Source organism: Podarcis filfolensis, assembly GCF_964270895.1.
Source record: "Podarcis filfolensis genome assembly, chromosome: 2".
Lineage (NCBI taxonomy): Eukaryota > Metazoa > Chordata > Lepidosauria > Squamata > Lacertidae > Podarcis > Podarcis filfolensis.
Genome location: NC_139605.1, coordinates 121,986,311 through 122,004,884, shown reverse-complemented (window position 1 = coordinate 122,004,884; position 18,574 = coordinate 121,986,311). Strand labels below are relative to the sequence as shown.

The 18,574-nt window shown below is 43.3% G+C and overlaps 2 long non-coding RNA genes across 2 annotated transcripts; both read right to left on the bottom strand.

Annotated features, from left to right (window-relative positions):
* Positions 1-12,046: 12,046 nt before the first annotated feature.
* On the bottom strand, positions 12,047-13,645 carry LOC310756169. The gene is made up of 2 exons (XR_014544745.1): positions 13,549-13,645; positions 12,047-12,595 (listed from the first exon to the last, which is right to left on the bottom strand). It is a non-coding gene; the product is annotated as an uncharacterized lncRNA (long non-coding RNA).
* Positions 13,646-13,754: 109 nt separating this feature from the next.
* LOC310756160 lies at positions 13,755-15,138 on the bottom strand. The gene is made up of 2 exons (XR_014544734.1): positions 14,382-15,138; positions 13,755-14,342 (listed from the first exon to the last, which is right to left on the bottom strand). It is a non-coding gene; the product is annotated as an uncharacterized lncRNA (long non-coding RNA).
* Positions 15,139-18,574: the final 3,436 nt, after the last annotated feature.

The following is an 18,574-nucleotide window of genomic DNA, read 5'->3' as shown; positions in this document are numbered from 1 at the left end:
ACACTGGCAGTATTAAAGAAAATTCAACAGTATAATAAATACTGAAGTGATGTAAGATAGGAAAACAGAAATAGATGGATGTATCAAAATACAACCGTACCGTGGTTTTCAAACAGAATGCGTTCCAGAAGTCCGTTTGACTTCTGAAACATTTGGAAACCAAGGCACGGCTGCCGATTGGCTGCAGGAGCGTCCTGCAGACAATCAGAAGCAGCAGCGGCCGTTTGGCTTCCAAGGCAAAGTTCGCAAACCGGAACACCTACTTCTGGGTTTGCGATGTTCAAGTTCCGAGTTGTTCATGAACAAAGCTGTTTGAAAACCAAGGTATGACTGTATGCATGAATGGTGGGAAAGTTAAATGAACCTAGGGAGGGAAGTCAATCAATGTATGGTATAATAAAAGATGCTTAATTTACAATGTAAAATTTGAAAATTTAATACAAATTATTTTAAAAATAAATAAAAACTTAGTAAACATCAAACATTAATAGTAACAACCTGATCCAAGATAAAAAGTCACAATAACTTTAAAATAAACAACTTAGACCAAACATTTCCCCAAAGGGGAACTGCTTCATCTGCTCAGTCATTTTGGTTCCCCTTTTCTGAACCTCTTCCAGCTCTGCAATATATTGTATGAAGTAAGAACTGAGCGCAGTACTCCAAACATGGTCACAGCATAGACTTGTATAACTGCATTATGATGTTTTATTTTCAATTCCCTTCCTAATGATCCCTAGCATGAAGTTTGCCGTTCTCACAGCTGCTGCACACTGAGCCAATGACTCCAATGTATTGATCTTGGTCAGTCACTGCCAGTTCAGACCCCATAAATGTTTGTGTGAAATTGGGGGGGGGGTTTGCCCGATATCCATCACTTTACATTCAATTGCATTTCTCATCTGACCACTTATCCGCTCAGTTTGGAATGGTCCTTTTGGAGCTGTTCACAATCCATTTTTGTTTTAACAACCCTGGAAAGTATAGCAACATCAGCAAACATGGCCACATCACTGCTCACTCTTAACTCTAGATCATTTATGAACAAGACAAAAAGCCCAGATCCCCGGGTCCTTGGGGGACTCCACTTTCTGCATCCCTCCATCAGAAGAACTGTCCATTTATGCCTTCTCTTCCTTCCTGTTACTTAATTAGTTCCTGATCCACATGAGGACCTCACCTTTTATTCCATGACTGCTAAGCTTACTTGATGAGGAATATTGTTTAAAGCATGTCCCCAGTACTAAATTATTTTATTTAATTATTAAATAAAATTATTTAAACCAAATAAAATTATATTTTAATTAAATTATTTTATGGCTACTATATCTATGCTGTCCTCTAAGACCAAGAACTCCAGTCTGCACATCTTGCCTTGGAGGCTTCTAGCATTACAGAATAAGCACTTATATACAGTGTCTGTCTGCAAGGATCTCTCCACCCCACCTGAGAAGTATATGCAGCACACAAGAATAGCAGTTCTGTGGGAACGTTCAGGGATGCAGAGAGGATATATTGTTTGATTATATCCTTTCCAACTTGTGTTAACAAGTTATACAATTTAGAAGAGTAACATTCCCCCTTTTAAACTTGCACAGTGGATGCGTTTGCTCAGGCTCGCTAAAGCCTCTAAAATAAGTTTCCTTGGTAATTTCCCCTAAAGATAGACATGACACAGTCTTCTATAAAAGTATTAAAAGAGTTTACTCACTCACATTCTGTTCACAGATGGATCCTAGAAGGCAGACTTAAGTTACAAAAGTAGTATACCTAGAAACTATCCCATAAGGAGACAGCTCCTTTGTCCTCTCTTGGCTGGAAGCAGATGTTGTTTCTTCAACGAATGTAGTCATTGGCGGCCAGTCCTATGTTTTTGTTACCCGCACAGGTGAGGCCACGCCTCCCTCTGGTCACATGTAGAGGAAGTCTGTCCCAGCCTAGGAGGAAACAGGAAGTTCCAACTGGCTGGTCCAGACACCCCCTTTTTGTGTCCACTCTAGGGATGTTGTACTTGACTGCTCTGTGTTTCTCATCCCACAAGTTCATCCTCCATTGAACAGGTCCTTTCCATGGCATTGCTTTCCTCCTCCTCAGAGTGATACCTTCCTTCCCCAGATCCCTTACTATTCTTGACATGAGGGGAGTTCTCTTCCTGGGAGTGAGGCACAGCATCCTCAAAGGCCTCCTCCACAAACCTCTCTGCCTGTCTCAGCTTTCTCAGCTCTGCCACTTTGGCCTCAAGGAAACGAACTTGCTCCTTTAGAGTAGGAGCTCACTGCACCAAAGACATACCCACAACTTCTGGCCAACAGGCAGATAGTCATACATGTCAGAGGCACTGCTGCCAAGTTTCTACCTGTGTAACAGATTATTTTTTTTAACTGCTAGGCTTTTGTTTACATCCAGCAGAGGAGAGGCATGGTGGCCCTGCTGCTGAACTTGCTTGGCAGTTTAACTCACTTGGACACTTTTTTAGCTGAGCCAGAGATGATTAATTAGCTGGGGGGGGGCTGAATAGGACTACTCTACACTGCAGCGTTGTGTTGCAGCATTCCACCCCCACTCTGCCATAATGAATGGAGGGTGATGGATCATCATGCCTTCAGTTTGTAACAGTTCACTCTTACAGGTGAAGAAAAAAATACTGTTAAAGGCACAAGACAGCAATCTAATGAAAACAAAAAACCCACCTGAAACCAAAATCATAGCAGTGGAGGAGTGGCAACAGGAGGGAGTTAAAAGTCCATTTTCCAAACTGCAAAATGCATATTCAGTGACATGAAAATGCAGCAACACTTCAACAGACTCCAAAAAGGCAACCTTTACTGAAGTGATAATCATTTGTGTGGTAAATTGGCTTAAATACAACTAATGGCTGTACCAGACTGTAAAATTAACTTCACCCTCTGCTTCACTATATATGATGACCACCAGAGGGTGCCAGTTCTACACTATTTCTAGCCTTTATTCCTCCAGGAATGAAATGTTGCTCTTCCTCCTCCTCCTCCTATCCATAGTTGACCTGATTATACCCACTATAGAGGTTTACTTGTAACAGAAGCCCAGTTGTATTCTAGGTAAAGTGAGCAAGTTCCTCTTAGGGGCCTATTCTTCTTACAAAACTGCTGCTATGTGGAAGTCAAATTTGTTTTTTTTTTAAATGAATATTTATTAAATTTTCCAATTTTATATAAAGACAAAAAGAAAAAGAAAAAGAAAAATATTAAAAACAATTCAGTTTCAATAACAGTTTTTCAGTCCCATGTTTCTTTGACTTCCTCATACCTCCCCTTCTTGTTCTCTAGTTCAATTTGTTAATTCAGCAAATCCTAATCTCTTAACATTCCTTTTAAAATATCACCTTATTTTCCACTCAACTTTTTTTAAATTTAGTAGCAAAAACCATTATAATCCCCATTATCTTTATCATAACAGCTGGAGACCACCAAAGTTCAAACCAACATCTTTTCAAAGTTCATTAATTTTATAATATTTCTGTAGATATTCCTTAAATTTCTTCCAATCTTCTTCTGCTGACTTTTCTCCTTGGTCGCGGATTCTGCCGGTCATTTCTGCCAGTCCCATATAGTCAATCAACTTCATCTGCCATTCTTCCAGAGTGGGTAAATCTTGAGTCTTCCAGTGCTTTGCTATAAGTATTCTTGCTGCCGTTGTAGCATACATAAAAAAGATTCTGTCCTTCTTTGGCACCAAATGGCCGACTATACCCAAGAGAAAAGCCTCTGGTTTTTTCAGGAAAGTATACTTAAATATCTTTTTTATTTCATTATAAATCATTTCCCAGAAGGCCTTGATCTTTGGGCACGTCCACCATAGGTGAAAAAATGTACCTTCCACTTCCTTACATTTCCAGCATTTATTATCGGGCAAATGATATATTTTTGCGAGCTTGACTGGGGTTATGTACCACCTGTATATCATTTTCATAATATTCTCTCTTAAGGCATTACATGCCGTGAATTTCATACCTGTGGTCCATAGCTGTTCCCAATCAGCAAACATGATGTTATGTCCAAGATCTTGTGCCCATTTAATCATAGCTGACTTAACCGTTTCATCCTGTGTATTCCATTTCAGCAGCAAGTTATACATTTTTGACATGATTTTAGTTTTAGGTTCTAGCACTTCTGTTTCTAATTTAGATTTTTCCACCTGGAAGCCAATTTTCCTGTCCAAATTGTATGCCTCCCTTATCTGAAAATAATGTAACCAGTCTCGGACTTTGTTTTTTAATTTCTCAAAGCTCTGCAATTTCAGTCTATCTCCTTCTTGCTCCAAAATTTCCCAATATTTTGGCCAACTGGCCTCCATATTGAGTTTTTTCTGAGCTTTCGCTTCCATTGGTGACAACCACCTTGGGGTTTTGTTTTCCAGTAAATCCTTATATCTAGTCCAAACATTAAACAGAGATCTCCTAACAATGTGATTCTTAAACGCTTTATGAGCTTTAACCTTGTCATACCACAAATATGCATGCCATCCAAACACATTGTTAAAACCTTCTAAATCCAAAATGTCTGTGTTTTCAAGAAGCAGCCAGTCTTTCAACCAGCAGAATGCTGCTGACTCATAATAGAGTCTGAAGTCTGGCAGGGCGAAGCCACCCCTTTCTTTTGCATCAGTCAAAATCTTATATTTTATCCTAGGCTTCTTGCCCTGCCAGACAAATTTAGAAATATCTTTCTGCCACTTCTTAAAACATTCCATCTTGTCCACAATTTGTAATGTTTGAAACAGAAACAACATTTTAGGCAATACATTCATCTTTATAGCTGCTATTCGACCCATCAAGGAAAGCTTCAAATTTGACCATGTTTCGAGATCTTTTTTCACTTCTGACCAGCATTTCTCATAATTATTTTTAAATAAGTTCCCATTTTTAGATGTCATATTAATCCCCAGATATTTCACCTTCCTCACCACAGACAGACCTGTTTCATTCTGAAATTTCTCTTTTTCAAACAATGTCATATTTTTCTCTAAAACCTTAGTTTTGATCTTATTCAATTTAAATCCCGCCACCTGACCAAATTCTTGAATTAGTTCTAAAACTCTTTTAGTACTAGATTCTGGCTCCTGTAACGTCAAAACTAGATCATCTGCAAAAGCTCTCAGTTTATACTGTTTGACTCCGACCTGTATACCTTTAACCAACCGGTCCCTTCTAATCATATTCAGCAAAACCTCCAGGACCGATATAAAAAGTAAAGGGGAAATTGGGCATCCTTGTCGTGTCCCTTTTTCAATCTTAAATTGTTCCGTAACCACATTATTTACAATTAATTTGGCCTTTTGTTCAGAGTATATTGCACCTATACCATTTTCAAAACCTTGGCCTACCCCCATACCCTGTAGATTCTTTTTCATAAAACTCCAAGAAATGTTGTCAAAGGCTTTCTCCGCGTCCACAAATATCAGAACAGCTTTAGTATTTATATCCACATCTAGCTTTTCCAAAATGTCAATTACATTCCTCAAATTGTCAGATATGTGTCTTCCCGGCAGAAAGCCCGCTTGGTCCTTATGTATCTCTTCAATCAATACTCTTTTCAGTCTCTTGGCTAAAATGTCAGCAAAGATTTTGTAATCCACATTTAATAAGGATATGGGACGGTAGTTTTTAAGTTGAGTCTTTTCAGTCTCTGTTTTCGGTATAAGTGTAATGTAGGCCTCTTTCCACGATTCTGGTGCCTTTTTCCCTTCCAAAATCTCATTGCAGACTTCCTTCAGAGGTTGTACTATCCAATCCTTCAAGGATCTATAGTATCTGGAAGTCAGTCCATCCGGTCCCGGGGATTTGCCCAATTGCATATTTAAGATGGCACCTTCTATCTCCTGATCTGTTATTTTACAGTTCAACAATGCTTTACTTTCCTGTGAAATTTTTTGTAATCCATTTGTTTTCAAAAATCCATCAATGTCCCTTTCATTCTGTGGCCCTTGTGTGTATAATTGTTTAAAGTACTTCTGGAAACAATTTCTTATCTCATTTGGATTGTTTATGTCTTTTCCTTCTACTTCCAGGTTTGTAATTGTATTCAGTTTTTGTCTTTTTTTCAATTGCCATGCCAGTAATTTCCCGGAAGTCAAATTTGTTTTAACCAGGAACAGATGCATGCATGAGTAAATATTGGCCACAGAAAAAAGCAGGGTTAACGGGAACCTTGGTGTCAGGTGAAAGGGTACGCCAGGATTAATCTCTCCGTTAGTTTTATTTTATTTTGAATAGGAGGATGAGTCTCGTAACATATTAACTTAAACTGATGAAGTAGATGTTCTAGGAGAGATTTGCTTTCACGTGAACGGCTGGCATGTCATTTGGAAAGGATAACATTTCACCAGCCATTAAGTTCTGCACAGAAACCCTTTCATGACTGCAGCTGAGCCATCCTGCTCTGCAGCAGGAGGCGGGAACCTGTGGCAGAGGCTCTTCAGCTCTCATTATCCCTGATCATTGGCTATGCTGGTTGAGGCTGATGGGAGCTGGACCATCAACCCCTGGAGCAGTGCTATTTTTCCAGGAAAAGAGGGGCCAGGAACCATCATGAGCACCTCCCTTGTTCTCTTAGAAGGGCAATAGCAGCCGTTTCTGTGGCTGAAAAAAGCCCTGCCCTGGAGGACCATAAAGAAGCCACCCCTGTTTTAGAGATTCTTTGTCTTGCTGTCCAGTCCTTTCACCACACAAATTATTTAAAAAACAAAAAGGTAATTTACTTGTTCTTGGTTGCTACTATGGAGTGGCCACTTATGCCACCAAATGGGAGGAATTTCTCCCCACAAAAGGACACAGATCTGCATCAAATTTGCACATGCTAATTTAAATGTAAGTTATACCTTCATTACTTATCACCAAAAGTCACTGCAAAAAGCCAAACAAGCTAAAAATATGTATTATACACATAAAGGTATGTTGCCAAATACAAATACAGAAAATGCTATGTATATAAAACACAGTAAATAAAAGCCAGAATTAAGGTTAAAAACAAGAAAGAAAACAAAGGATAAGAAAAAGCAATTAAATAAATAATAATCAGATCAAGCCAGGGCATCACCATGGCAATGTAAGAAATAAAATAAATGATAATTGTCAGGGAACTGACATCGGAGCGAGAGGCGGAGGCAAGGCTCCCAAGCGATGCTGGAGAAGGGCCCAGCAGGGAGAGAGGCAACTCATTGGCTGGGGAAGGAAATCAGCGTGACACCAGGGATAAAGGGGGGCAGATGGGGGAATCGGAGAGGGGGCTCCAGGACTCCTCGCCGGAGACCAGCGGGGAGAGCACGGGTCCTCCGCTACCCACACCCACCCTGCGCAGAAGACTTCCGCGCAGGGAAAGTAGGCGTAGACTTGGCGTCAAAGAACTTCTTTGCTGGAAGAAGTTCAAGAAACGCCCACTGACGGATGCTGCTAGCGACTGAAACAGCCACGAAGTGAAGGGCTGTCCAGACAGAAAAGGTTTAACCAGGCAACCTAGCCAGGAGTGGTGGCAACTTACGCACGAGCAACCCCTATAACCATTACAATAATGAAACCATCAGGGAGTCAGGGCAATCACCAAAACACTTTTTAGCTATATCTGAAAGCTGTTTTACACAAATTGTTGCAGCAGTCTATGCAAAGAGACCCTCTATGTCACAAAATGTCAGCCTCTGGCAAAAGGTAACACATATTTTGCTTATAATACCATTGGAATCGTGTCTAGAAATTTAAAAGGGGGTTTCAAGTGCAAACAAAATACAGTGTGGAAGATATTCTATGTGTCTGAAGGCAAATTTAGAAATAAATAGAAACTCAGAATGGGTGGGGGTGGGGTCAGGTGGCGATTTTTCTATTTTACTTCCTATATGTAGGGTTTGGTGTCAGCGTTGTTTGTGCAGGTTCTTTGCTGTTTGCTTGAACCCCCCAGAGGCGCGCTCCATTGCCTCTCAAAAGAGATGCCCACAACCTCCCAGGGAATTCTGGGAATGGTAGTTCTGGGAGGGACATAGGGGGGTATAGTCTACTGACTGCTGTTTTGCTCCAAATTGCTTGGCTGGAATTTCCTTCTTTTACTGACCACATGGACCTGCCGGGGGGCGGGGGCGGGGGACCTGTACCTCGACAAGCTGGGCTGTTGAGTAGTCTCTCAACCCGGAATTTTCCTTAACAGTGTGGAACCTCTAATGGCGTTATCGCCCCACCCCCCCAAATATTGTTCCTTAGACTGTCCCTGTGGCTGGCTTTTTGGTTTTTTAAGAAAAGCACATTTTACATCAAATTTAGCTGCAGATTAAGCTGGGGGAAGGGAGGAGTCACTCTTTCTCTCCTAAACCTCTCTTGTCCACCACCACCCTTTTCTGGGCACAAGTATTTTAAACAGCCCACCCCTGTTTCCTTCCTATGCAGAGTTTAGGCCCAATATGCTGCTAATTACTGTTATTATTGTTAGCTTTGCAATGGTCATGGGGGATAATTTGCAGGAAATGTGTGGCTTACTGTGTTTCTTTTTTAAAAAATATCTATTTGCAAAAGGTTTATATAGAAAATCAATCAATCGATTAGTAATAGGTCCTCAAAACACCTGGAAAGGTACTGCTGCTAGAAACTATTCCCCCTCCCCGCCCGTCCCACTTCTAATGCAAACCCCCTTCCTCAATCAAGATGGGATTTCAGCTAAAAGAGAGTTGGACAACTTGGGGGTTTCAGCAGGAAATCCAAGGCAGCCCCCTGCCTGAATGAGACTGGATTCCCCTGCTAAAACGGAAGAAGGGGGACTGTTTAGGAGACAAACCCGCTTCTGAATCAGGAAGGGGTTTGCTTGGAATCCCACCCAACTGAGCAGAATTTAAGCCCTGCTCCTCAGCTGACGTTGAAAACCAGACATCGCCTGGCCCTGCAGTGGCGTAGCGTGGGGGGTGCAGGGGGGGCCGGCCGCACCGGGCGCAACATCTGGGGGTTAGGGTTAGGGGGCGCAAATCCACGGGTTAGGGGGCGCAAATCCACAGGTTAGGGGGTGCAAATTACTTGCCTTGCCCCGGGTGCTGACAACCCACGCTACGCCACTGTGGCCCTGGGCAGGATGGCACACCGAGCCTCCTCACATCTGTTCAAAGGAGGCTGCAAAGCAGGGGGACATGCTTGTATCATTTCGTAGTCTTGTTTATTTCTATGCTCTTTTAGATGTGGCTTCATACCCGAGTGGGGGATTTGAACCCTGGTGCCTCCCAGGTCCTAATTTGGCAGCCTAACCACTAGGCCACACTGCCTCTCCACCTTCCTGCTTGAAGCAGCCCTTAATTGGGGACCTATATTCCTGCTTAAACCAGCTTTCTTTTTAGGACTGTGAACTTGGCTTTGCAAGCCTGGTAGCCGCATCGTACATTTAAGGCACCCCCACCAAGAATCCTGGGAACTGTAGTTTGTTAAAGGTGCTGGGAACTGCAGCTTTCTCAGGGTTCTGGAAACCATATTGAGCTCTTTGGAATTCTCAGAGATTTTGGGGGGGGGCTGTTAATAGTCGCTGCGGAAATTAATTATTCTTGTGGTTTCCGTGTACAAGATCCATCCCAGTATATAAGCACTACAGTTTGGGAGGAGGCCAGTTGTTTGGAAAGCGCAAGGTCGGCAGAAAAAGACACCCAGGCTTTTGTGGACTGTGGCAGATGAGGACAGAGGGAGACTGCGATTTGGGGAGAATGTATCTTATTCTAAGTAAAGCTTAATTCCACAGAAACAGAAAAGATGTTTGCCTTTCTAGGATATGGCACTGCTGTTCAGATTGCAAGTTACCCAACCTCACAATTACTTAGGGTCATGCAAACAGACCAATAGGTCATTCTAGTCCAATGCACTGATGTCCACAAAAACCGGACGGATGATTCAAGGAAGCTTCCAGGCAGGGCATGAAGACACTTAGCTCTTCCCCCCCTCCCAGAACTGATATTCCAGGGCAAACCTTTGTTTTGATCCTGCAAATGCATCTCTAGCTCATCTTTTTGGTTAACTATGCAAATCGTTCCTGGCATCCTGAAAACTCAAAGAGTTACAAAGGCACTTCTCCAATTGTACACTCTGTGGACAATTCTGGTGCAGAAACCACCTTCATGCCTACAGCTGCCTAGAGTGACGGGCAGAGAAGATGTTAGGATCTTCCAAATTCCTGCTTCAAGGGAGCATCTGAGGCCACTGTAACTGTTTTTGCTCTTTGGGAAATTTTCTAATCACAAAGCCAGGATTCCCAAGAACTAAAAGGGTGGAGATCTTGGAGGGTGACGGAGAACTTGGTGCTGCTCCCTTAGGTTCTGCAGAGGAGGAGGAGCCAGGAGATTTGGAATATTACCCAAAGAAAAATACAGCAGATGAAGGGCCTGTGGCAGAGGGGGGGGGGGGCTGGCTCCCTACTCTGCTGCCTATTTGCACAATTCATGTAGCAGTATAGAGCATGCGCAGCAAAACCTCACTGCCTTTCGGAATACTGCGTTTGCTGCTTTCCGTTTAATACCACCAGCCTAATCCCACACAAGTTTCAAATCATGTCCCACAGCCGGGCGATGTTCCTCCGGCCTCAGGAGGAGCCTCTTCAGTGGGTCTGGTGAATCTGGGCCTAGGCCAGGTGAAAAGGGCCTTGCGGGAAGCGGCCTCCATGCCCCACAACCAGGCCATGTTCCTCCAGCCTCATGAGGAGCTTCTTCAGTAGGGCTGGTAAGTGTGGGCCTCGCCCCCTAGGCCATGTGGAAAGGGCCTTGTTGGGAGCGGCCTTCACACTAGAAGCCAGGCAATTTTATGTCATATCACACCTTATGGCATGGAAGGAAGAATGCAGGAGGGAAGAGGTCTTTCAATGACTAGACATGCTTGTTATTCCCTCTCTCACTGCATCTTGTCTTCTCTTTTGTTTCCAGGATGTCTGCCAATGTCTCCCCTGCTCCCCTCCTCTCCAAACCCCCCCTGCGGGTGAAAGAAGGCTCCCTGGTGGTCAGATGGCTGAGCTTAGTATCCTGCCTCCAGTTAGCTACATTCCTGATGGATATTTTGGCCTTGCTGATGTGCATTGCATCCACAGTCAGTGTCAACTGGAGAGTGTGGCGTGCGGAAAACATCAAGGGAATCGGCTCTGGAAACTTCTGGATTGGAATCTGGCAGGTCTGCTTTTGGAAAGACCCTTCTTTGGCATTGTGAAGATCTCAGTGAGCAATATCCAACCCTCCCGAGGGAAATCTTTATTGCTCAGGACTTAATGGCATTAGCTTCCATTATGAATTCAGCGGCCCTAGGATTAATATCATTTGCCCTGTACAAACTGTTTTGAAATTCCTTTTAATTTCATAACTTCCCCTGGAATTATTTTGGTGGGACAGATGATCTCTAGGTGGGCAATAGTGACTTGCGAACCGGTGTCTTTTAACCCTAGAAATCTCCTCCCTTCAATCCAAATATCTTCCCCAGCATTTTTCAAAAGAATATTGTCTTGTTTTATAGCTGTGATGGCCTGGGAATCTGATTCAGAGGCTGAACCGGAGGAATCCCAGCCTGCACAGGAGTCCCCGCCTACAGGGCCGGCTGAACTGGGGCAGGGCCTTGATTCTGAAGCACCTGCACCTGCGCCGGATCCTCAGGAGCAGGCACCAGGTGAATCCACTCTGGCTCCAGAGGTGGTTGAGGACTCAGTGCCTACAGGTGAGTCTCCCCCTGGGCCCAGTAACCCTTCAGCCTCTCCTGAACTGCAGAGGCTCAGGGCAGAGAGGTGAAGGGAACTGGTTTCTCCCAGGAGGAGTGCTCGCCTTAAGGCCAGGAGAGGCTGGTCTCCTGGGGGCAGGGACCACCCCTGGCCTCAGAGAAGATAAAGGCCAGTCAGCCCGGTCCCAGGTTGCGGGAGCAATGTCGTTGATGAGCTGTTTCGGCCAGCATCCAGTCCTGTTTCCCCCAGAGTTCCTCTCCTTGCCCGGCTCCTCGCTTTGGACCCCGCTTCGCCCGTGGAGGACTGTCTGCCGACCCTCGACTCAGGTCCTGGACCTCGCCCCACAGTAACCTCCCCCCTGGACCAGCACAATAGCATAGCAATGTGCCACTTTCGCCTCCACTACTTCAGCAGGCTTCGGCCTATCCTGACTAGCTTGACTCTCCTCAGCTTTGATGCAATACGTTTTTTTCCTGAGGGCTAATATTACCAGACTTTTCTCCTCCAGCTCTACAATTAAAACTTTTGTGGCCAAATTTTCCACATCCCCAGCATTTCAGTTCTTTGGGATTTGTATAATTTGTTTTCCACCCTTTCTCCTCAGTGAGACTGGTGTTGGCTTGGGCCTTGTCATTTTGCCCTTTTGACAATGGCCTATTTCCCTTGTCTTTCTCTGAAGAGGGGCTTCCCTTTGCTTGTTGGAATTTATTTATGTTAGTCCCCCACACTTTCCCGCCAAAACTTGGTTCATCAAACCTATGGTCCCTTATTTCATTTATTTGGTCAGCTAAGTTAGCGGCTTCTTGAAGTGATTGAGGGTGTCTTTCCTTTATAAGATATTTTAATTGGTCGTTTATTGTTTCATAAAATTGTTCCAGAGCAAACACTTCTCTGATTTTTGGAACAGAGTCTGCCCTCTCCTATTCTAACTATTTTGTGAGGTAGTTTGCGATTTTCGCCCCAAGCTGAGCGGATGTCTCCTTCCTCACTTTAGTCACACTTCTGAATTTCTTTCTCAGTTCTGAGGTAATCCCAAACCTGGTGTATATTAGTTGCTTAAATATATCAACATTTTTGGAATAGTTCTCCGACATTTGGGCATAAATTTGAGCTAATGACCCATGGATCCTGGCTCTAAGGGTCGTCATCTTATCCTCATCTTTCACTTGAAAGTCTTGACAAGCTCTTTCAAATGATATAATGAAATCCTCAGGGCAATCTTTTTCCTTACTCAGGAAAACGCTTTAAATCTACCTTCACTTGAGTTGGACTACTGGTGTTATTACTATTATTTTGATTCTCCATAGCTGCCAATTCCAGTTTCCTCATCTCCAACTGAAATTGCATTCTTTCTAACTCCTGTGCAGATTTAATCTTTTACAATTCCAATCTATATTCTTGTTCTAACTTCCACTTTTCAAATTCTTCAGAGAATTTTGGACCTCCTGCCTCAGGTTGAATACTAGTTATATTTTCTAAACTCTGCTCTTCCCTCTGAGGATTTCCATTCTCCTCTCCTTCAGAGCTTTCATAAATTGTTTCCCTCACAGGGTTTCTTATCTTTTTGGGTGGCATATTGTGTGAGTGAGAATTATCAATAAATTAACAAAATAAGAGAAATTTCCTCTCAGTTCTGTTTCTTCTGGCTAGGGTTCTCTCAAGACTCTGGTCCCAAAGTTCTGCTATGGGTTTTCTCTCTAACCCTTCAAGCACTACTTCCTCTGACCAGGAGCCTAAATCCTCTACCAGAGCAGACTTTGAGCTCTCTTTCTCTTTGTTATCATGGCTTTGCGGCTTATCGGGCTAGGTAATCCCTTCACAGATTTACCCTTCCCCCTCCAGGTGTATTGTTTTTCCCACCGAATCCCACCACTTGCCTACCACTTCTGTGGTGACAGGTAGTGATGTTATTCCACTGCAGGTACGGTTGTGATCTCACCTACGGTTGTTATCCCACCTCGGCCACCAATTTTGTGGCGATCACACAGGGCCCCCGGACATTTGACGGTCTATTGACCCTGTGCCACCACTGTGATTGCTTTCTTTCTTTCTTTCTTTCTTTCTTTCTTTCTTTCTTTCTTTTGCAAATGCTTTTTGAGTTTTTTCACAAACAAAATAAAACAATCTTTTACAGTCATCATTTTATGTCATCTTATTTACAGTGCGTATATTCACGCCCAGACTTCCTTCCTTCCCAGCTGCGGTTTTCTTAATATATATCTTCTCTTACAGATTCTTATTCACTTCTATACACATCACAGGATTTATGTTTATCCTGCTGTAGCTTTTAAACTTCTACAGTTAATTCTTACGTATGCCACAAATTTACCCCATTCTTCTTCAAACTTTGTCCCTTTTTGGTGCCGGATTTTACATGTCATTTTAGCTAATTCTGTGTATTCAAAAAATTTAGCCTGCCATTCCATAACCGTTGGGGTCTCCTGTGACTTCCACTTTTGAGCTACAAGGGTCCTAGCTGCTACTGGAGCATATTGGAATAATTTATGATCCTCCTTTTTTACTTCCTCCCCTATTATCCCTAATAAAAAAGCCTCCAGTTTTTTCGGGAATGTATACTTAAAAAGTTTATTCAGTTCATTATATATTAAGTCCCAAATTTTTTTCATCTTTTCACACTCCCACCACATGTGGCCACCACTGTGATTGCTTTCTTTGCTGCCACCACCCCGCTTCTCACAGGGACACACGGAGTCCAGACAGTTGTTAACATTAACAAATAATAAAGTTTATTTTTAAATGCAGGAACAAGCGTATGGTTTCAGTTTATTTTTCTCTTGTCAGTTTCTTAATCTTAGTTCCTAACAACTCCAAACTGATTATTCCAACTATCTATCTGACTCAACCTAACAATTCCTCTCACTCTCTCACAATACAACTTGACCAACCCACTGCTTATTCCTCCCTCTTCCTTCTCCAACTCCCAAACCTCAACTGACTTTCAAACCTTTTACTCCCCCCTTGCATCCTCACTGGCCAATCACATCACACCCATTTTAACCCTTTCCTTATGACCCATCCTAGAAGACAAACGCCACAGCCGTACACCCCAAAGCTCACCTGAAGGACATCAAAGCCCACCTGATGTCCCCAAACATACGATTATACATGTGATTCCCTTCAACTGTAAAGACTAAACTATCAGATCCAGGTCCACGCAGATCGCTCCATACACGTATGGATCTGCGTGGATCAGGATCTGATAGTTTTGTTTTGGGACTTCAGGTGGGCTTTGATGTCCTTCAGGTGAGGAGGCCTCTTTTTTATGACTAGTATTTATTTATTTATTTATTTATTTATTTATTTGAGATTTTGTTGATTTACAAAAGTGTGCAATGTCTCTCTCTCATGTCCCCCCCCCCCCCATGTAACATTTTTACAAATCATTTTCATTTGTTGAGACATTAGGAAGAAAAGGGGAAAGAGGTGGAAGGGGGAAAGATGGGTGGGGATTTTTCTATTTTACTTCCTATATGTAGGGTTTGGTGTCAGCGTTGTTTGTGCAGGTTCTTTGCTGTTTGCTTGTGTTCCTTTGGTGGTGAGAGAGGTTGGGGTTGGCCTAGGGTGTGCTTATTCCTTTGTAGTTGGCTGTGGTGGTCTTTGTTTTCATGTGTGAGTGGGGTGGGTGGGTGTTTTGGATCAGCAACAAATCTACTTATTCCAAGACCTCCCTTAAAGCAGTAGTGGATCACCATGAAGAAGGCGCCACCACCGAGAAGGCCTCTGCCTGGTTCCCTGTAACTTGGCTTCTCGCAGGCGTCTCCTTTGTTTTTCCTTATAGCGCCTGCTGAAAACTTTTGATTTCACCCCCCAGAGGCGCACTCCATTGCCTCTCAAAAGAGATGCCCACAACCTCCCAGGGAACTCTGGGAATGGTAGTTCTGGGAGGGACATAGGGGGTCTCTAAACGGCTCTCAGCACTACAGCTCCCAGAATCCTTTTGGGGGAAGCGTTTCAAGGTACCATATGGCTTTTAAGTGGATGTTGGGCGTGTAGCGTCAGCTGTCATGCGTTCCCCATCCACTGGATGTCAGGATTTCCTAACAAAAACCTCCAAAACAAAGCTACACTCTTTCTACCCCCCCCCCAAAAAAGACCATCAACTGGAGAAAGTGCTTTCAAACTGCTAGGTTGGCAGAAGCTGGGACAGAGCAACAAGAGCTCACTCCGTTGCTGGGATTCGAACTGCCAACCTTCTGACCAGGAAATCCAAGAGGCTCAGTGGTTTAGACCACAGCGCCACTCGTGTATATTGAGATGAAACACAACTTTTTACACCCTCGCCTTCTGTCTAAATCCTGCTTAGCTGTCTTAATTTTGGGAGCCTAATTCAAGTGGGCCAAATTGTTTTGACGCTGTTTGTCATCAAAAACTTGCCGATCTACTGCAAAGGAGAGATCTTCTAGCTACAGATCCTGATCTACCTGCTGCCCATCCCTGCATTGCAATAGCCTGCTTGTCTGAACAGGATCGGCCAGCCAAGGTAGCAGGATTTAATCTCTGCTCCTCAGCCGAGTGGGGATCGAAGTCCTGCCCAAAAGTGCCCTTTGAAGCAGGGTGTGCATGCAAGCTACTTTAAAGAGTCTTTTGCAAAGGCTTTAAGACAACTCCTGTACTTCCACTTGAGCTGCCCAAGGGAGTGTGGAGGCTGTCTTAAAGCCTTTTGCATGTTTCCTCCCTTTTAAGTCCACAATGTTGGTGGCTTAAAAAGCATGGGGAAACTTTAAAAGAGCTTTGTGTGTCTCCTCCCACTCCACTTCTAAGCCTCTGAGATCAGGCACGGGGTGTGTGTGTGTGTGTAGCTTAAAAGGGGAGTATGGGGAAATGGGCAAAGGGCAAAACCTTCCCCACCTCTGATTTAAGGCATTTATATGCTGCTTAATCATTAAAATTCCTAAGCAGTTTACATAAAAAATGAACCATACAGTGAACATTCATCATAGAACTGAACATAATCCCAACACTACCTGAAAATGCATTTTGGAACCCTCTGGGAATGCCTTTAATCCCTCTGAGGTCACTTCCAGCTGACCTGTTCATTGAGCTTTCATTCTGATTGGTATGTGGGGAGTTAGACAATGTTGCATGAGGCAAATGTTAGTCTACTCATTTCCTGAGCATTTCCTCATCACTTCTCTTATCAGAAAAAGTCTGATTTGGGGGCTGGGGCTGGGGAAGCAAATATCATGGAGCAATCAGCTTTAATTGTGCAAACTAAATTTGCAACGTTGGGAAATCACTCTGTCTCTCTCAACATAACTTGCAAAGTTGCTGTGTGGCTGAAATGTTATACCCTCTGTGAGCTCGAAATACAGGGTAGCTCCTAGGGGGCTGTGCAGGGCTGTGACCCCAAATATTTTGCTGCCTGAGGCAAAAGAGAAGTTGGCATCCCTCACCCTTTCGAGACTAGCAGTTGAATCTTGATTCAAAGAGGCGACCAGACAGTGCCCTCCACTATACCTGAGAGGCCCCCCCATCCAAACAGCTACTGCCTGAGGCAGCCACTTCACTCCGATTTATGCTGGGACTGGCCCCAAGGGTGGGTCCCCTTAACAAGTGGGACTAGTGCAAAAGGTGTTTTTTAGGGGGCACTAAAATTATGGGAGGTGAGGATTTTTGGATTTATTAAGGTTTCCTTGCCTTTCTCTCGATAATCCAGGGTTCACTGAGCTCCTTGAAGGAAGAGGGAGATGTAAGACTCTGTTAGCATGTTCTATAAGTATGGTTTGATGCCTTATACTAGCAGAATTTTTAAATATGTTTGTCTGGATTTTGGTACTGACAGGAACCCTGAAACTGTATGGCTCTAGTTGAAGGGGAAAGCTTATCCTCAGGTGGCAAACAGCTCTTGACCCTAATAAAAATTTGTGCTAGTTAATTTTGAGATCTAAAGGGCTCCTTGGTTTACATCCTTTTTGTTACCATGGGTACATTAGCTGCATTGTGTTAGGCATAATAACACATCCCATATGATTGGTATGTGTATGTCCTTTGCATTTTGAATGGCTTATGACTGGGCTGCCTACATCACAACTGCAATTTTCTGCACATTTACCTGGGAGCAATGTCCCATTAAACACTGTGAGTGAATGAGCACAATTTATTATTGTTTGCTTCCATTTGGAAGTAACCTGATCTTCTATCATAGCAGAGTTAAAATGTAGGGTGGGGCAGAGCTGCCTCTCTCTCTCTCCTGCCGACATTTTCACCATCAGAAATTGTCCTATTAAAGGGGACTCCCTTGCCAGTGATCTCTCTCATTTGCAGATATCAGAACAGCTACACCCCCTCTATATCAGCTTCTTCTAAACGCCAGCATTATGGAGATTTGTAGGGGGCACTTTTTGTACTTTTGGTGTCATGTCAGAATTTTGTAACCTTGGGATAAAAAGCAGAAGAGAAACTGGCTTTTGAAATGTGAATTTTATTTTAACAGGCCAGTAATTATGGATGTCTTGAAGGATGTTTTTACTGATGTTTTTATTATAATTGTAGCTTTTGTATGGTTAACACTGCCTTGTTTTGAGTGTGTGTGTTTCTTTATGAAACTGCAATTTACGACTATCTAAATAAAAGCCAAGGTGCATTCTAGTCATTGCTGATTTTATGCTCACATTATAGAAGCTGGAAATGTAAAAATTGAGATAGGTTTCCTAGTGAATCATGAGTAAAGAGGACAGGGTAAGATGGTTACCAAAAAGGATCAGTCAGAAATGAACTGGCATCTCTTTCAAATCTGACTGCCTGGCCTAAAGAAGGATCCTCTGTAATAGGAAATGGCCGCCCAGCATTCCTTTCACTGCTAAAGGTGAGTGTGTCCCAGAGGCTACTGCACCATCACAGAGGCTTCTGGCCTGCTATCCCCTTGAGTGCTGAGAGAA